Raw genomic sequence first — 16,752 nt, forward strand, 5'->3', positions numbered from 1 at the left:
CAGCTCGGCTGGGAGACTGTGGGAAGTAATTAAAGGAACAAGGGTGCTGTGTGGTGATGTTGGCCAAACAGCCCCCATACACACATACACACACTCTCTGGGTCCTATAGACACTTCAGCTCAATGAGGCACACACCTTTCAACATGCATACATGCACACACGCACACACACAAATACACGGTCCATGTGCATGCATTCAATGCACACAAAATAATCACAAATAGAGCAACAACCACACAGGTTCATACACACACACAAATGCATAAATCCTGGCACATTGACAGCCACCCATTCCTCACATTGAGGTGTTCTGTACAGTGACATCCTTTATAATGGGTTTAAAGTCATATTATTATTGTAATTACACGCATACTCTCTGTTTATAAGGTCATACCATTTAAAAAGCATCATCTGTTAACTGTCTGATCACATTGCTGTACTTTACAAGCTGAGAATAGGAACACAAACAGGAACAAATACGCCCATAACCCTAACGTCTTTCTTGTGAACCAGCTAGCCGACCAATCATCTGTAAAGGCAGGCAGACATAGTGGTAAGCCATGAAACAGAGGCGCAAGCAGGAATGACAAAGGGAAATCAATCATATAGCCTGCCGGCCGAACCGGTGAGGTTTATTGGCATTCGACCGGCCAGCAGTTCAGCAAGTCAGTTTGTCAGCAGATAAGGTGAGGACCTGGTCGTCCAGTCAGACAGGAGCGGCCAGACCGAGTGGAGCTGAGGTCTGTCTATCAGCCGTTACTCACCCGGCTCAGTGAGTCCTTCTGTCGAGCTGCAGAACCTCTGCAGAACCAGGTCCAACAGCCCCCCCTTGAGAAGGCCCTCCCCTGCCTCGCTACCCACTGTAGGGGTCAGCATGGTCCAAGTGAGCATTCCTCTGTCATCACATTCACTGCAAGAAGCATTACCAGAGGAGGAGAGAGGCTGAGGAAGTCAATTACGTAAAGGTGTGTGTGTGTGTGTGTGTGTGTGTGTGTGTGTGTGTGTGTGTGTGTGTGTGTGTGTGTGTGTGTGTGTGTGTGTGTGTTGGGTGGAGGAGATGGGAGGAACTACAGAGCTTGTTAGGGGAGAGGGGGTGTGAAGTCCCCATTGCTCATGGGGACTGCCCAATCTTTCTCAAATAGAAAGAGAACTTAGTAGAATAGTAGCGAGACCAGTGGTGGGGATGAGGATGATGCTGATGGTTGCGGTACAGGTGTCATAAAGGTGAATTATGCACTGAATTAAAGGGAAATGGAGAGAAAGTAAGCAAGGGTAGACAGCGTCTCAGCCCAAACCTCCATAAAGAGTAATGAGTTCTGATCTTTTCCACTGATCGTTGTGTGCTAGAGATAATTGCTTCCATTTTGTTGCGCAGAGACGATTACAGTGTATGCTAGGCAGATAACCATCTGTAACAGTGGGGCTTAAGGCATCTAAAGGATTGTTGCTGTATCAGCAGCGTAGAAACTATAGGTTTAGAGAGCTCTGGGATGCCAGTGGCTGAAGGCTATTGTTGTAGTTACAACTCTCTACACCGACTCTCTCTCTAACCCTCGATAGAATTATAGCAGAATTGTAAATATGTACAAATTTAGATGACAAATTATTAATCGATGAAAAAAAAACTTGAAAAGCTGTTCTTTAATGTTAATTCAATCAAATAAATCTCGGTAATTTGTAGTGAAACACCTTTGTCTGTAATTGCTACGAATCAGCTACAGACAGCTACGAATCACCAAACCTCAAATAATACTATTGTAGTCTCACAACGCTTGATTCAGCCGCTGTTATGATCTCTTGACTTTGTCCTGGCTTTTCTTTTTCCTGAAAAACGCATTGGGAGTGAGAAAAGAAGAGGAAGCAGAGAGTGAGGCTGACGTCTGTCTCGTGTCTTGTGTGGCAGATATGACCAGTCCACTGGGTTGCTTGGATTTGTGCGGACAACTAAATGTGTGGCGCTTGAAGAGCATAGAGGGGAGGAGTGACAGTGGAGAGAGGAGACGACTTGGGGAGGTGGGTCGGGATTCGGGGGGGCAATGCGGCATTAAGTCGTAGGGCACACGCTGCTGGTTAAATCCAGTATACGGCAAGTGGACACATAATCTTGTCCAAACGTGTTGAGAAGCTATCTCTGCATTGACCGTTAGAAAAAGCCCCCTCATGCTAACTCTGCTCCACCAGCCCAATGGTAGATAGGGGCTCATCTCTGGACTCACTTTAATCACACCTTGCCATTTATCTTCCCACAAGGTCCCTCAGAAGCTGTCGTCAATTCTCCATTCTTCCCTTATTGTCTGCAATAAAGACCCAACTGATATAATGAATGCTCTCAGTCACACCACGGTGGAACAGTGGAACACCCTATTGCGCTGCAGAAAGGAGAGGGATGACAAAAGGCACCACCCAGTCCCTTTTCAACAGGCGGTTCCTTTATTCCTGATCAGCTCCTTACTGAGTGCAACTGCATTGGATTTCTGTATGGCAGCAGAGTGAGTTTGTGTGAGGCCCGTACTGAATGCACTGCTAATACCCACCGCGGTGGAGGCAGTCGGTTCCTCAGGAGACGGGTGTGGAAGGGCTGGAGTTAGAGAGAGAGAGAGAGAGAGAGAGAGAGAGAGAGAGAGAGAGAGAGAGAGAGAGAGAGAGAGAGAGAGAGAGAGAGAGAGAGAGAGAGAGAGAGAGAGAGAGAGAGAGAGAGAGAGAGAGAGAGAGAGAGAGAGAGAGAGAGAGAGAGAGAGAGAGAGAGAGAGAGAGAGAGAGGAGAGAGAGAGAGAGAGAGAGAGAGAGAGAGAGAGAGAGATGGATGAGGATAAGCCCTCAGCAAAAGGTGAAGTATATTGTATGTATATGGACCATGTATGTAAAATGAAGGAAAGATAGAATAACAGAAAGAACATGGGAGAGAGAAAGATGAAAGGCACGAGGCCCTGATATAAGAGAGATGCAGGAGTTAGTGGGTCATTAGTATACACTACCGGTTGAGGACCTGGGTGGGGACCGAGGTGCAGAAGTGAAGACATTGGTCCCCTTAAATTTTTGATTGTGAATCCTCAATTCTGCTTTAGCTTGAGAAAAAAAAAAAGTTTTGCTATTCTATTGTGTCCATTTATGAGCAACATACACTCAAATTTGTCTAAGTTGATAAGGCTTAATAGCACTATTTACAATGTGTTGGATTCCCAAAGATGAGGGAGGGTTGGGGTTGTTATCACCCCAGTAACTTTGATGTTGGTGGTTGCTGATAGATTCTAAGGTAAAAAAAAAATAAAATCTGCTTTGGGGATTGAATCATTTTAATGGAGCAAAATCCCAAGTAGAAAGAGATCAATGCTGCAGTAGGTCACTAGTGGTAGACCTATTCCCTGGATGCTATCTAGGTGCTTTTATGGTCTGTGATCCGGTGGGGTCAAATTGTGTTGTCCTGGCTAGGCTGGTGGATGTTCAATGCTAGAGGAAATTGTGGTGCGATACCCTGAAGATATATTAGTCTAGTCTGGATCACACAGGACATGTGCATGAGGAGACATACAATGTATAAAATGAAAATAGTTTGCCCTTTACACACAACCTTTGGTTTGTGTGTATACTGTATGTGCCTATAGCATGTAGATAGATTGGTAACTTATACACATATTTCTATGTGTAGAAGGAGGAGTAGAGGATGTGGCTCATGGAGGCGGGGTGGGGGGGGGGGGGGGGGGGGTCTTCTTATGGTCCCGTTTGCTTCTCTGTTCAACCAATCAGGCGAAGGAATTTGCTGAGTCAGTTCACCTACCCAGCTCCCTCCCCCCCCCCTTGCACGCCCTCTTGCTTTCACCACTAACCCCCCAGTCCTGTGCGCTGCTCACGTCCAGACGCAGGTAGGAGGAACTGCTGTGTGTTCTGGGGGAGTTGAGGCAGTTGCTGCTGCATCACACTGCAGCAAGTCTTTCCTCACACCCTTCACCCCCACCACTAGGGGCCAGTATTAGGGCGAGGGGGGGCCGGGAGAATTGTATTGAGAATGGTGCTAGGCCGCCGCCTAATCCTCACTGCCTAAACCTATGACGCACCATTTGCAATGCTTCCATAGTTGACATCAAACTCATCCTTCCTAACCAAGTTGCAATAAAAAGCAATACAGGAATACTGCGATGAGCAATTCACCATCCCCACACCATCGCACCTCTGCTACCTGCTGGGAGGGTAAACGTCTTATTAGACTGAATAAATATTGTCAGCCATAGAAGATTACGTTTGCAACCAGAATACCGGTAAGCTTGTTGTATAACTGTCGAAGGAGATGACTTGAACATAGTAGGAAACAGAAATCGTAGTTATCTGTGTTCATTATGTTCCTTTGAGACATTAATATCATTTTATTTTATTTTATTCAATAATTGTATCATCCCAATGGCATTAACCACTTGATTGACAATAATTGTCTGTCGAACTTTGACACACGGTTTCAAGACTTTGCCTTATTTGAGCCAATATCTACATTTATGTGCTATCCATTTGGGGAAGATGTTGAGGTTGATTTCCTCGCATCAATAATTGCAGCACTGTTTTCCCGAACTCGTCAGCAGTGAAGAATGAGATTTTGATAGTACAAGCTGATATTGAGCTTAAGTCCAGGGCTCATGGACAATTTTGGAACTTACTCACAAAGTAGTATTCAAACATCAGGAAATGGGCTACCTCCCTGACTACATTATTTGCCTTTACTAATGACAACTTATGCCAGTCACTCTTTTCGCACATGAAGATTATTAAGTCTAAATACCGTTCCACCATGACTGATGGTAATTTGGAAGCCTGCTTGGGACGAGCTACCAGCAGCTACGGTCCGGACTATGCAATCCTGGCTGACTCCATTCAGTGCAAGTCAGAGTATGTAATCAGTATATATAATAAAAATGGTTTCGCATCTTGCTAAAGTAGGTAGATCATTTTTACCTGCTAGTTTTGAGAGTAGTTCGCAAGCCGAAAAAGTGTTAGCACCCCTGGCTTAGAGCGTATGTATTTTTTTTGAAAATCGTTCTCAATTGACTTTATGGCCTTTTAATATTCTCAAGCTATAATAATAATAATAATAATAATAATACATTTAATTTAGAGGCGCCTTTCAGACATCTTTTTATCCTTATAAAAATATGTCTGCATCTTTTTATAAGGATGAATATTGGAGAGTTTAAAAATCTGCAGGGCGTAGTACAGTGTGTGGTGCACGTGGTGTAAGCACTTTGAGATTCTTGAATATAAAGTGCATTATAAATTAAATCTATGATTATTATTATTATTATTATTACGCAGGCTGATGCTTATCCTGATCCGTGTGGTTGAGTCGATGATGGCATCTGGCAGCACGCCGGCCTGTTGGGGGCCTGGGTCTCTGGTCGCCGCACCTCCAGTGTAAAGGGTCTCTGGTCGCCTCCCCCTAACCAACACACCTCCAGTGTAAAGGGTCTCTGGTCGCCGCACCTCCAGTGTAAAGGGTCTCTGGTCGCCTCCCCCTAACCAACACACCTCCAGTGTAAAGGGTCTCTGGTCGCCTCCCCCTAACCAACACACCTCCAGTGTAAAGGGTCTCTGGTCGCCTCCCCCTAACCAACACACCTCCAGTGTAAAGGGTCTCTGGTCGCCTCCCCCTAACCAACACACCTCCAGTGTAAAGGGTCTCTGGTCGCCTCCCCCTAACCAACACACCTCCAGTGTAAAGGGTCTCTGGTCGCCTCCCCCTAACCAACACACCTCCAGTATAAAGAGTCTCTGGTCGCCTCCCCCTAACCAACACACCTCCAGTGTAAAGGGTCTCTGGTCGCCGCCCCCTGACCAACACACCTCCAGTGTAAAGGGTCTCTGGTCGCCTCCCCCTAACCAACACACCTCCAGTGTAAAGGGTCTCTGGTCGCCTCCCCCTAACCAACACACCTCCAGTGTAAAGGGTCTCTGGTCGCCTCCCCCTAACCAACACACCTCCAGTGTAAAGGGTCTCTGGTCGCCTCCCCCTAACCAACACACCTCCAGTGTAAAGAGTCTCTGGTCGCCTCCCCCTAACCAACACACCTCCAGTGTAAAGGGTCTCTGGTCGCCGCCCCCTGACCAACACACCTCCAGTGTAAAGGGTCTCTGGTCGCCTCCCCCTAACCAACACACCTCCAGTGTAAAGGGTCTCTGGTCGCCTCCCCCTAACCAACACACCTCCAGTGTAAAGGGTCTCTGGTCGCCTCCCCCTAACCAACACACCTCCAGTGTAAAGGGTCTCTGGTCGCCGCCCCCTAACCAACACACCTCCAGTGTAAAGGGTCTCTGGTCGCCGCCCCCTAACCAACACACCTCCAGTGTAAAGGGTCTCTGGTCGCCGCCCCCTAACCAACACACCTCCAGTGTAAAGGGTCTCTGGTCGCCGCCCCCTAACCAACACACCTCCAGTGTAAACCCTGACACCACAACCACCCACCAAGCAAGAGCCAGCCGTCAGCAGCAGGAGACAGAGGGACAGAGAGAGAGAACAGAGTGGAGGAGAAGGGAGAGGGATAGAAGGCCTTTTGCACTGCCAAGCAGGTTTGTTCGCTGCTCGACAGATGTATATTCCGGGGTATATTCCCCGTTCGTCAAGGAGCCGGCTTTCTTGGTTAATTGGAGCAGGCGGGACGATGCACAGAGTCCTCTTTAGAATAATTAGCAAACGCTTATAGAGAGAAGACAGACGGTGTCCAACGCGCCTGTCGAAGTCCAGCTGTCAATAAATGCACACAGCGTTTATTTGGAGGGGGACATATACCGCCGTATACCAGGTTGATTGGGGTCCGGGGGGGTGAGTCGGGTCCGGGGGGGAACACCAGTGTTGGGGTGTGTCTCCCTCTCCTCTAGGGGCTATACATAGCGCTGTCCTGGCTGCTCCTTCATTGGCTGGCTAGTGCTTCGAACGTCCCTCCCTTGGGGACACTGCAAAACCCATGCTGACCTTCTCTCCGTGACCCCATGGGCTGTCTTTACCGCTACCATCTCTTTATCTGCCTTCCTGTCTCTGTTTCAACCCCCGACTCCCTTTTTTCTCTCTCTCTCTCGCTCTCTCTCTCTCTCTCTCTCTCTCTCTCGCTCTCTCTCTCTCTCTCTCTACAATGCTGGGTGCCAGGGTCCAGCTGTCCCCAACACTCATTCCTCTTGTCTCCAATATAAGGTCAGGAATGCAGAGGACGGCAGAGTCCCAGAATAGATAAATATTCACATGATAGAGGGCACCCAGCACACACACGCACACACACACATGCATACGTAAAGATTCACACATACACATGCATACACAAACACATTCATCCACACACATACATATTTAAAGACAATACACGCATGCATTCTCTGAAACACACACACAGACACGCTCTAAAACACACACTTTTATAAACCCTGGCATGCACACACACAGGTTCTCTGAAACACATGCCCATACATATACACACACATCCATATCCACAGACACACAACCGCACTTAAAGCCATCTGACGGCTCCCCCTGCAGGCCGCGGTTAACAGGCGTCTGAGGAGGTTAATGCTAAAGCAACAAGGGCTGTCAGGGTTGTGTTTGAAGATCTGAGCGGAGCGTCTAGAGCAGGGGTGTCAAACTCATTTTAGCTCAGGGGCCACATGGAGGATAATCTATTCCCAAGTGGGCCGGACCTGTAAAAATATGGCATAATTATGTAAAATTAAACATGCTGTGAGCACACCAAACACAGGTTTCCCATTTACTTCCGTGAATAAAAAGGACGATGACCATTTTTCTTGGAAAACTCTGCACTCTGTGTCCACTTTTCGTCTTTTTGACAGAGACATTTTGGGGCAATGAGAGTGCCAAAGCGCATAATGTTGGAAGTATAAGGCAGAACGACAAGGTAGCTCCGGGCTAGCTGCACTACCTGTTTATACTTGCTCCCTGCTCAGCCCCGGTATAAAGTTTGCTTGCTTAACATAATTGCTATTGCGACTTCTAGTGGACACATTAAGAACAGCAGTTTCTTTCATTGAAAAATAGCAGATCATTTTACGTTACATTCCAAAGCGACTTCCAGTTACACACAATTGTCCAGTAGTTCAATGTACAACAAATTAATCAGTGCCAGTCAATGCAATCCATGTAATGCTAGGAAGGATTTTTATAATATTTTTTTATTTTTATTTTTTTTACAATACTGTACTTCACAAAATCATCTCGCGGGCCGGATTAAACCCGTTTGCGGGCCTGATCCGGCCCGCGGGCCGTACGTTTGACACCCCTGAGAGGAGCAGGCCCGAGGCCGGGCTGTGCACGGTGATCTCAGAGTGCACGCGGTGTGACAGTAGGACTGACGGAGGGAATGTCTCCTTAAGCTGGAGATAACCCGTGATGAAAAGCATTTCAAGTGCCGCACTTTCTCCTCTGAGGTCGATATCGTTTCGTAGATATCCTTGCTTGATGGATACACACGAACACACACACACACACACACACACACACACACACACACACACACACACACACACACACACACACACACACTCACATTCCCGTATCCTCTCTATCATTACCACATAAGAGCAATCATTCACCATTGTTTGTGCGAGCAGAAAGCGCTCAATCTGGAGACTTCTGATGCACACATCCACACGCAGACCTGCATACAGTACAGATACACGTACGCATCCAGACACAACCCCACGCACAGTAGGTCTACACATTCTGCAGTGCTGCGTGTTGCAGACGCTGGAGGACAGCAGTTCACTGACAGGTCTGGAACTCAGGCCAGACCATTTTTCTCTTTTCCACTGTGTGTTCTGTATGTGTGTGTGTGTATGTGCGCCCGTGTGTGCGTGCATGTGTGCGTCATAGCAGTTATGTATACGCTCATTATACAACAGTTAGGAACCAATCAGATCGCTGGATTCAGGCCCCCCGTTGTATAATTATATATATATTAAGTCATAGCCTTGGCCTTGGAAGGAACAATATCATTATCTTGTGAATGGATACTACTGAGAAAAGTTCACAATTTTGTCGAAATTTATCGAAACATAAATATCTTTCAAAATGAAACACTGCAGCAAAACCACGTGCTCTCTTCACAAAACTGATTCTTTATAAACACAGCTATATAATGAATATCTCTTAGAGAGCATCAATTACAGTTTTTCTCGATTGTATACACACAAAAAATTGACACATTATTCTGAAAACTTGAAGCTCATGTATCAACTACAAGACCAAAGAATGCTAAACTCTAAGCACAATTCCATTGTTTTCACTCATATAGAAAATTCTAAATTAAATTTTGCAAAACTATAAGCACAAGTCTCATTATTTAGCACACTTAGTTCACCTGGAAAACACAGGTCCTCAAAACGCCACACCCAATTACCAATTGGTCTCACTCACTTCTCACCTGTTCAAACTCAACTCGCAAAACACTTCAACGTGAGAGCATAAAAGAGCCCTGTTGATGTGACCAAGATTTTGTCCAATATAGGCATAGGCCTAGATATGTATATATTTTATAATATTTATTCACCATCACAACCTATCATAAATAGCCGTATTCATTCACAAGATATTCATATTGTTCCTTCCAGGCCAAGGCTGTGACTTAAAGGTTAGTAAACCCCAAAATGTTTTTGTTTTAATCTATGCCATTTTTCACGTTCTAAAATAAGACCCTAAGCTGTATTAAAATCGTATCTGTCTGTCAACCAGTTTCTCAAAGTACAACCCTGCTCCGAAAGTAGTTGGCATTTTTTTCGTGACATTGAGGTGCCTTTTAGTGTGGGCTACTCTTCGATGTCCCCACACGGGCAGCGAGGTGTTCAGATTTGTGAAGATGTCTCTTGGCAGATGTCAATGTTGAGAGACGGATATATATTTTTATAGTGTAAGGCCACGGTGTGTGTTTGTTTGTATGTATGTTGTTGTATGAAAGGGTTAAGTTCTCTGACAATAGTACAAAGCCACAGGCAGTGTTGTGCCTGAACGCGTTCATTGAACGATAGTTCATGAACTCGTTCATATTTTCGGCGAACGTGAACTGAACGTACTGTATTACTGCCTGATGAACGTTGCTGTGAACTCGTTCATTCTGGTGTCTGTGAACGGCACGCGCACTCGGTTTAACTTCGTTCAATTGGGGCGTTATTTGTTTATCAAAACGGCGGATGCGCGCGCAGAATGATTTGTTTGACCGGTTGCCATGGTTATCTCCGTGTGTTCATTTGCAGTTGCGGCGTTGTCAGCTTACTGTTGCATTAAACTGCAATCAGAAAATGCGGTTATATGCTATAGACCCTATAGTGTCTGTGGTGTAAAGGCTGGGACGAATTAAAAAATATAAATACACTTTATGTTGAAAGTATAGACCGTCCCGATTCCCATTGAAACGAATGGCGCGGTGATTATTCTTCAGAACGAGATCTGTTAAATAGTGAAAAATGAATCAAACTGTAATCAGACAACACGGTTATATGCTATGGACCCTAGAGTGTCTGTGGTATAAAGGCTGAGACGAATTTCGAATTATAAATATGTACAATCCATAACGTTATCTCCCGCTGGCTCATAGCTCAGCGGACTAGAATACCTCCTAGAATCATTGCTTGTTGGCCGGAAACGTAAATGGGGGCTGTTTACGTTTGGTTGTAGTCTTTTCGCTCGGTTCTCCGACTCAACAGTAGGGCTAGAACCGAGCGAAAAGACTACAACCAAATTTGAACTACAACCAAACTAGTTCCCTTTCCGCTTCCGGCCAACGAAGCAATGAGTCTTCCAACAGAAATCAATGGGATTTACAAAATGCGCTAAATGTACAATACATTTTCGCTACGATGCTTGATTCAACCACTCTATATCATCCTAGACAAATCACGAAGTGGGCTCGATGTTCAAAATACCGGAAAAAAATAATAGCTCACACAGCAACATATTGCAAAAAAGAACTATGAACTAGTTCATTTTTTGGAACTGTGAACTTAGTTCAAATCTTTGAATTATGAACGTTGAACTGAACTAGTTCATTTTAAAATTTGTGAACTGAACTTTGAACTAGTTCACGTAGAAAGTGAACTATCCCAACACTGGCCACAGGGCCCTATCTTGCACCCAGCGCAATTTACTTTCTACAATGAAGGATGTATCATTGCTAGTTTGCACCCGGGGCAAAGCCGATTTTCCCCCGCCGCAAACTCGCGCCACTAAACTTGCGCCCTGAGAGGCGTGTTCCGGCGCAAATTATACATGGTGCTATCTTACAGAACGATAAAGCAGTTATGCAACTGACCGAAAAATACCTGGTCTAAGTGCACTAGTGGATAGCGCAGTTGGTGTTGCTATTTTGACGTACCATGGCAGGTCGGAACTGCAACATAAGCTTATACACCAGACACCAGTAGGCTATACATAGCAAAAACATGCCAACGATTTGCCTAATTGAAATATTATGATGATGATGTGGATTGTGGAGAAAAAAAATCCATAGGGGCTGCATGAGTGAACACTGTATAAGGCTATGCCATGCGTTGAAATAATAATAATAACAATAATAACTCGAGCAAAGTAGGCTTTATTCCAGCCTTCCGAAACAGAATCTCCTTTTAGAGTCAATTATAAGGTTGGTTAAATTATATGTGAAAGAACAGCTGATACATCGGTATTAAACTGTATTTAAATCAATGCATCTGCAAACACATATTTTCTTGACACCGACATCTTGTACAAGCCCATAACTTTTAGGATTGATGAGTATTTGATTGTGAAGAAACATTGTTTTACCGCGAGTGAGTGTTAAAAAAGAATGAATGTATGCAGGCGTGCATGTGTGCGTCCATCTGTTTAAACACACGCAAACTAAACACGTAACGCATAATAGAGTCCAATGTACATTAACGGGGGGACACATGCATATTAGGAAAACAAGTCAATAACGATAATGTATACAATACTGGTAAGAAACGATGTGTGTTAATGTATTGCCGCATACCATTAAATAGACCCACAGTTGCGGCCACAGGAACGCATAACATGTGTGTGTTAAGTTTTCTTTGCCGCAATTTACATGATGACTCTGCTATTCACTGTGTGAATTAGGCCATATTATTTGGCCATAAACTGAGCCATTTGAAGTTGGAAATTCATGTGGTCATGCATCTGTCTCATCGGAGACTGCAAACGCGCTGTCAAAATATCAACTCGTCAGGTTCAAATGCACTCATGGCTCTTAAAGGGGATGGGAGATGGCACTCTCATTGGTTTATTGCACGTTACGCCCAAACCACACCTATGGGTAATTAGGCTTCTTCAGGGCAACTCTTTTTAGATTTGCGTCGGGCGCAAGAGTCCTTTATCCGCTGGTATAATAGCAACCGCGGCAGAAACCCGCCCACAAAGCTACTTCCGATTTGCGCTTCTCACTTGCGTATCAGACCGTTAAAATAGGGCCCACAGTTTTTGGAACTTTTCATATGCAGCATCTATCATTTTAACGATCATACACAGAAATGGTACTAGCTTAAAAATGTTTATAGATATAGATAGAGAGAGAATGAGTAACCCTAACCCTTTTCAGAGAGAGAGAGAGAGAGAGAGAGAGAGAGAGAGAGAGAATTGAAGGGTTCAAGGTCAAACAGAGTTAATTGTCCCTGCTGTCCTTTCAAGCTAGTTTCATAAGCAGTGTTGGCAAGTTCATTAATTAAGTGTATGCCTTAGTTTGTCCGAAGTCATTCAATGCACACAATTTACTTATGCTTGAGGATTGTTTGCTCTCTCGCTCTCCTTCTGTTGCTCTTGTTTCCATCCATTCTTTCCTTCTTTGTTAATACATATATTTGCACTCTTTGATATCCATTTATCTTTCTCTCTTTATTATTACAATTGCACTTAGCATTGAACTTGTATTTTGTCTTGTGTTTTATGTTGTAACTGACTGCTGTCCATCTTGGCCAGGTCTCTTTTGTAAAAGAGATATTAATCGCAATGAGATTAACCTGGTCAAATAAAGGATACATATATATTTTCTTTCTATGCAAAAAGGTACAAGGTTGCCCAATACAAGAGCAACTTCTCAATATGATGCCCAATAATCAATGACAACCAGTGTTTGTGGTGTGTGTGTGTGTGTGTGTGTGTGTGTGTGTGTGTGTGTGTGTGTGTGTGTGTGTGTGTGTGTGTGTGTGTGTGTGTGTGTGTGTGTGTGTGTGTGTGTGTGTGTGTGTGTGTGTGTGTGTTTTTCTCTGCACCTGTGTGAGTTTGCCATTAATTTCTCTCTATATATGAGTATGCACACAACCTGTGTTTGTGATCCCAGTTTTCCTGAATCTTTGCTTCCTTTTCCTTCTGTATCTTTCAGGTATTCAGGCAGAGATCTTTTGGACAACCTCTCCCTCTCACCTTTCCTTGCTTCCTAGTCCAACATCCCAGCCAAAAATGCTTTGCTAAAGCTGGTAAAATGGAACCAAATCAACTGTTAAATGGATTTGGTCCCCTTCAACCAGCTGTAGCTGTGCATTGATCACAGCCAAACTGACATGAACAAGGAGTGACAGACACACAAAAATACAACGAAATAAGTAAAGAAGAGGGATGATGATGGTGAAAAACCCTGGGAAGTGATGATTAGACGAGGCTCATAGTCCCGCTTGGCCTTCAGACAGCCACTTTAAATCTGTCAGATCCAGTGCTCGTACAGAGACAGTTGGACAGCCATTGGATCTAGGGGCGGCTAGCCAAGCAAGAATCAATGATTGTGGGGATTTATCTTATCAAACACATTTCCTCAAAGCATTTCCAAATGTCCAGGTAAGTGACCATGTACTGTATACATTTGTCAGTCGTTATAGATTATAGGAATATCTAGATTGTATGTTCAGGTTTGTTGTGTGAAAGCAGGAGTGTCGTGTGATTAAAAAGCTAACTTTGTGTGTGTGTGATATTACTCTTGCACAAATGTCTGTGCAAACATACACACAAATGTGATACCTTAAGCTAATGTCTGATCAATAAAGGCCCATCCTTGAGTTACCTAAACTGCTGAAGTGATCTTTGCTTGGACGTGTGGTCTTACTGGGGAGAGATGGCTGATATAGTGAGGTCAGTTCGGGCTGGCAGTTTGGTGAGCAGTGGCGGTCTTAACATAGAGGCATAGGTAGCTGGCCGTTTTTTTTTAACACAAACAGAGACGAAGCAAGACGAGTCTAAACGTGAAAATAAAATTAATGGGTTAGGAAAAGGGTTAATAAATAATGTTACCCAAGTGGCTCAAATAAAAGAAAAAAGCGAAAAGACACCAGTAAGTATTTGGCCACGCTGCCAAAGATTACACACTTTTTTACGGCTACTGTTTGGGATGCAGACAGGAATAAAGCGTTGAACATGCCGCTACAGCAGCAGCAGCTAGCTGTGAAGTGGCGCTAGGTGAAGACCTTTGAGAAGACGTAAATAAGTAGGACTCTGTGTCAGAACTGTGTGATGTGGAGAACAATCGATCTTTTCTCTCTCATACTCTCTCTGTCTCTCTTTCTCTCGTACATAGGTTTGTTTTTAGAATGTTTGAAATGTTCAATCTCAACTGTAATGTCAATTCACTTAATCTATCCTGTATCTTGTACATGGGTTTTTTTTGTAGAATGATTGAAATGTCAATCTCAACTGCAATGCCAATTGCAACCTCGCTCACACATACAGGGCCCTATCTTGCATCCGGCGCAACTGACTTTCTACACTGACGCATGTGTCGTTGCTAGTTTGCAACTGGCGCAGAGCGTTCTTTTCCCTCCACCGCTACTCGCCTGTAAATTAGGGAATGATCTTATGCCCCAAGGGGCGGTTCGGCGAAAGGAGGAGGCGTGTTCTGGCGCAAACGTTCCCTGGTGCTATTTTGATTTTTCAGAAAACAATTGCGCCACAAACCAGGAAATAACTGGTTTAAAATCAGTGGCGTGTTGTTCAGATGTTATTTTAAGGGCGCATGAATAATGTTGCTTGTGCACCTCGCGCATACACTTTGCTTCTCTCATCTACCTAGCCACACATTCTTGGTAAATTATTTGGGAAAGAACAGCTGATACAGCGGTAATAACTTACTTTTAATTCAATGCACCTGCAAACACCGTACAGCAAACACCTATTTTCTTGACACATACATCATGTACAAGTACACCTAAACACGTAACGCATAATACAGTCCATGGCAATGTATATTAACGGGGGGACACATGCATATTAGGTACACAAGTCGATAACGATAAGTCATACAATAGTGGTAAGAAACGATGTTTGTTAATGTATGACGTACATCATTAAATTGAATCACAGTTACCGCATATCATGTGTGTTGAGTTTTCTTTGCCAAAATTTATTTGAGGACTCAGTGTTTCTGAAGTTGTGGAAGAAAACGCTATTCCATGTGTGAATTAGGCCATATTATTTGGCCATAAACTGAACCATTTGAAGTTTGAAATTCATGTGGTCATGCATCTGTCTCATCGGAGACTGCAAATGCGCTGTCAAAATATCAACTCGTCAGATTCAAATGAGCTCATGGGTCTTAAAGGGGATGGGAGATGGCACTCTCATCGGTTTATTGCAAGTTATGCCCAAACCACACCTACGGGTAATCAGGCTACTTCAGACCAACCCTTTTTAGATTTGCGCCGGGCGCAAGAGTCATTCATCTGCCGGTAAAATAGCAACATCGAACCGCCAACAAAGCTACTTGCGCTTGGCGCTTCTCACTTGTGTTTCAGACCGTTAAAATAGGGCACTCAAAGTCAATTATTCATCTTGACAATATTTGCTAACTATATGTATATGACTGTTTGTGTGACTATTAGTTTGTGTAGTGTTACACTTTGTGTGTTCTCTGCTTTCCAAAAAAATTTGAAGTAAAGAAGTGTATGAAGGTTTTTATTCCCGTTCTCTTTTAAAGATCGGATGAGGTGGGCGCCATACATATCTTCGCCTTTGGCCCCAATTTGCTAAATCCGCCACTGGTGGTGAGGGAAGACAGCCGAGCAGACAGTAGGGTTGGTTTGGTCTTGGCAGGTAGCCAGTTCAGATGAACATTGTACTTTATTATAGTAACAAATAAATATTTACCTTTTTGTACTTCATCATTACACCTCCAAAAGACAGTTTAAACATTTTCTTAATGTAGTGTTTATCATTTAACTTTTTAGCAATTACCGTACTGTGAGTTTTGAGTATTCTCAGAACTCCAACAATGATCCAGTATCAACTGTAGGTTTACAGTATGACTCTTGGAAGCAGGGATTATGAGTTTGGCTCATTTGAGCTCATTGGATTGACAAATATGCATTGTATCCTATTCTGATAAGATTATGTCAATGCAATATTTATATTATATATTCACAGTATTGCATTACAATATGGCAACAGTCTTTATACTGTATGTACCATACAATTGCAACCTATTAATCTTTTAAAAAGGAAGCTATTTCTAAACAATTTTATACATTTAATTTGTATCATTGCCTCATAAAGCCAAAACATATGTAAACAGTATTTTGATGGAAGTGTTTTGAATTTATCACACCAGTGTTTAAATGATGCTCTCTAAGAGATATTCATATGGCTGTGTTTATCGTTTTGGTGGTAAGAATCAGTTTTGAGAAGACAGTATATGGCTTTAAGTGCCGTGTTTCATTTTGAAAGAAATTTGTGGAATTTTTACCAAATGGTTAACTCTTTTCAGTTTTGTGTTTTGAGTATTAGTTAGTACTACTAATTAGTATTA

At 43.7% G+C, this 16,752-nt stretch overlaps 1 long non-coding RNA gene across 1 annotated transcript in view; it reads left to right on the forward strand.

Moving 5' to 3' along the window:
• Positions 1 to 14,024, forward strand: part of LOC132467069 (uncharacterized) — a 25,870-nt gene extending 11,846 nt beyond the window's left edge. Inside the window, exon 2 of the long non-coding RNA XR_009527944.1 lies at positions 13,348 to 14,024. This is a non-coding gene — a long non-coding RNA (uncharacterized LOC132467069). The remainder of the gene's footprint in view (positions 1 to 13,347) is intronic.
• The last annotated feature ends 2,728 nt before the right edge of the window (positions 14,025 to 16,752 follow it).

This window comes from Gadus macrocephalus, chromosome 1, assembly GCF_031168955.1.
Source record: "Gadus macrocephalus chromosome 1, ASM3116895v1".
Taxonomy (NCBI): Eukaryota; Metazoa; Chordata; class Actinopteri; order Gadiformes; family Gadidae; genus Gadus; species Gadus macrocephalus.